General features: G+C 36.2%; 1 long non-coding RNA gene across 1 annotated transcript; it reads right to left on the reverse strand.

Annotated features, from left to right (window-relative positions):
• Positions 1 to 576: 576 nt before the first annotated feature.
• Positions 577 to 1,921, reverse strand: LOC139698805 (uncharacterized). Its single transcript, XR_011703014.1, has 3 exons — positions 1,478 to 1,921; positions 1,266 to 1,359; positions 577 to 1,064 (listed from the first exon to the last, which is right to left on the reverse strand). It is a non-coding gene; the product is annotated as an uncharacterized lncRNA (long non-coding RNA).
• Between the last annotated feature and the right edge of the window lie 1,874 nt (positions 1,922 to 3,795).

Here is a 3,795-nt window from a genome sequence, read left to right on the forward strand (position 1 = left end):
TCAACGTCATATTCCTTTTCTATATCCGAACTACCTAATATTTTATGCTTGTCAATCCTAATAGTGTAAACAGTATTCCCATTCTAACATCCTGGCAGTTTTTTCACCTTCCTGCATGATGCACTCATTATGTCCTGTTTCTGTAAACTCTCCATATCTTTGCACTGCTACCAATCCATTCATTCTGGTGGTGACAAGGGCCTCGCAGGAGATACCTTGATGCAGTATTTCTGTGCTCTTTTTCCTTGAATTGCATAATAGACGTATTTCAGACATAAGCAATACATACTTGAAACCTAGCCAACATCTATTTCTGGTCAACCACTCATCCAATGAAGCAATATAACCTAAGATAATGGGAAATGTGATTTTAAGAGACCAACTGATAGATAAATATTCCTCCTGCGTTTCAGATTACTTCATTTACTTCAGCAGCTGAGCTCTAACTTTGCTCACAGAAAACTTTTAGTAACAAGTTTTCGTTGTGAATACGTGCAATCACAATCCAAACAGTAACTGGGGTGGACTTCAACAGAGGAATCATGCATGACTGCCTTAAAATTTGATTCTTTAGCTAAATTCAGTCTTTATTATACTAAACTCTCATACAGATTTAGAATATATTATCTACATAGAAAAGTATTAAAAAGATCATAACCTGCATAAAATCACCAACGATACATCACAATGGTCAACCGGAGCACTCCACCCTTTAACTGTAGCAGATACAAACAATCTACTACTTTTCAACATATAAAATTGATTGAGATAGTTTTCTCATCAGTTCCAGAATTTACAACAGCACAAGTCTTCTCGCCTTGAATGACGTATTACACAATCAACTAATGTATCAGTTTAAAAACCATCAATTCAATCATAAAAGTCCCATTTATATACACAGGAAAACTGTGCGTGGCCTAACGATGTCAAGCCATTGTCGAGATCTTGAGTTTTTCACTTGGTAATTTCTGAATATTTTACCACAAGGTGTTTCAAAAAAGTCCATCAAATTCAGCCATAATTTAAGAGTGCCTGCATAACGGACAACTACGAACACCATTATTCTGAAAAGAAGAAATTGAACAGATTACATATTACAATTATGGGGAGACGGATATAATTATTTGCTGCAAACCTTGATGTCTTGCGAAATAAATAGTTTTAATGGTCATTCTGTCATGGGTTAGGGGACAATTTTTAAGTCAGATGAGGATAATTGAGAATAATGTTTCGAAACAAAACACCCATACGAAAGTTAACCTTACTCGAAACCAAAGACTGATACAGTTGCTGTGAAACTCATGCAAACATTGCAAAACTTTAGTTGGCCCATCTTCGGTGTCCAAGCAAATTCCACACCTGAAATGACAACTGTGGCTGAGTGAGGCAAACAATTTTCATAAATTCGGGAAGTTACTGAAATCAATAACAACATTTACTACACTAAAACGCGGTTTAATCGATCAAACGTACTCACCGCACACCAGACACTGAATTGCCACTGCCTCGACGATTCCAGGGGCCTCTTGTGTCTGGGCCATGTCTAGGCACATCGTTCGAATGTGAATGAAGGCGAGGGGTTTCGCGCGAGGAAACATAATACATTACACCAAAAAATAACGCCCCGAATACGACCACTGCTGCCGTATAAACAGGATGCATTTTGTGTCACAGGAATCTATCAAAACTGTATCTGACTGCTCTGGTGGTGACTGCCCCTTTAGAGGCCTACGGATTTTAAGATTTCGTCAACTTGCTCATTAAAATTGTTGTTTTATTTCAAGATCACGTGAAAAAGGCCGTGATTTATATTTTGCTTGGATGTGACTTCATCATAACTAATGTGCAGATACCTTCTGCACAACTTATACCACATTTCAAACGATATATCGATATGGAGGTCCATTGTCAACATAAACATATGAAAATTACGATTAATAAATAGCATGAAGTTACTTTAATTAGATATGGAGACGGTTTAATTTTATTAGTATTTTACAATCAATGATCGAATGTGTTAACCTTACAAATCAATAGGGATATCTAGCAGATACATTAAATAATAAAAAGTGACAGTGGCTCCTTGGTGTTACAGGCTAGACCCATAAGGGGGCACGCGCTTCGAATTACGTGAAAATGACGGAAATATCGTGAGAAACAAGCAACAGTTGGGGGTCTCTGAAAATTCTGACTCACTAATGTCAAATGAATATTTTAAGTGGATAGGTAAAATATAATGCCGACTTCTTATGTGAGTGAATGAATGTAACATCGGCATTGCCTGTATTTTCCGTCATACATTTTGCATTTCTCTGATAGAATTATTTTTTTACTAATGCTATAAAAGTCTCTTTTCGAAAGTTTCGTTGAGTTTAGAACTGTGAAATCCATACTCATTAATCAAACATCTTCGGGTCAATGATGGTAGTTTAGTGAACCCATCTTAACCATTGATTGCTATTTCTGCAATTTTAAAATATATTTTCCTTAAAATCTAAGCCCCCCCTGACCGTCGTTGGCTCCTCCAATTTTTGCCTGTACTTCTCTGTAGCCTAAGGTGTAAATAGAAAGAGTGTCCGTTTCCTGATTCACTTACTACTTTTTGCTGCAAGTCCTTTTTGAATGTGTGAATGACTGTTTTCCTCAGTGATTGCGAGTGTATTAGCTCTGTAGTGGTCCCTGGCGCAAAATTAAGTCCCGTAAACAGTCACGGATACTGTATATCCGTTCGTAAACCCAGGTATCCTTAACCGAGTCCCTTTAACCCTATAAATGATCCCAATTGGGTTTGAGTGTTTGGTCCCTTAGTCGGTCACTGACGAGCATGCAACATTCCCGAAAACTACTACAGAAGGCTGTTCTGGTTGTAAGGTTGAGGTAGGTCATTGTCGTGGAATTTCTTTTCCCACACACCATCACCACAATTTTGTTTTTATTGCGGGACTAGTGATGCTAACTTATTACGGTGATAGGAGTTTTCATTTTATTTTATTATATTTTTTTCACAATAATGTGCCATCAAAATTGGTTTCAAAATAACTTCATGTCGATAAATATACAAAAACCAGTATGCACACATTTTGGCAAAAATCCTTCACTGTCAGTTAATCTCTGGGATAAGGACCTAAATCATATTGACAGCGTTAATTTCTTGGATGATCAGATTTAATCTTCCACAAAATGGTCCTTATAAATTGACAACTGAAAATCTAAACTTAATGAAACTCATTTTCAGCTGAGATATTTGCTTTTTAGTACTAGCTTGAAATTCCTAAAATGTATTTATCATTCAAATTTTCAGTCTTGATTATCATATGGCATTATATTCTGGGATGGCTCAAGCCATGGCCAAAAGATTTTTAACGCGCAAAAGCTGGCCATAAGAGCAATCTTAAATTTCCTTTGGAGCACCCCTGCAGGCCTCATTTTCATGAGCACCAAATTATGCCACTGGCTTCTCTTGATACCTATAATCTACTCTTATTTGTTAAAAATAAAATGCATATTTATACGAAGAAAACCTAAATATTCATCATCATGATACACATTCTAAGCTTGACATACATGTACACATTGAGGCAAGATTGTCTAATTTGAGTAGTGAGGGATGATACCATCAAGGAACCAAATGTTTAAACTATCTTCCACTGGATTTGAAAGTATCTTCTTCAAATAATTTCAAGCATAATCTTAAAGCATACTTGCTTATTAAACATTTGTACTCTGTTGATGAATATTGTGCATTATGTCAAGAAAAGTCTAAAATGTTGTTTGTTAAATATCCATATGTCATAT

The sequence above is a fragment of the Hetaerina americana genome, unplaced genomic scaffold, assembly GCF_022747635.1.
Source record: "Hetaerina americana unplaced genomic scaffold, ioHetAmer1.1.p SCAF_9, whole genome shotgun sequence".
Classification (NCBI taxonomy): domain Eukaryota; kingdom Metazoa; phylum Arthropoda; class Insecta; order Odonata; family Calopterygidae; genus Hetaerina; species Hetaerina americana.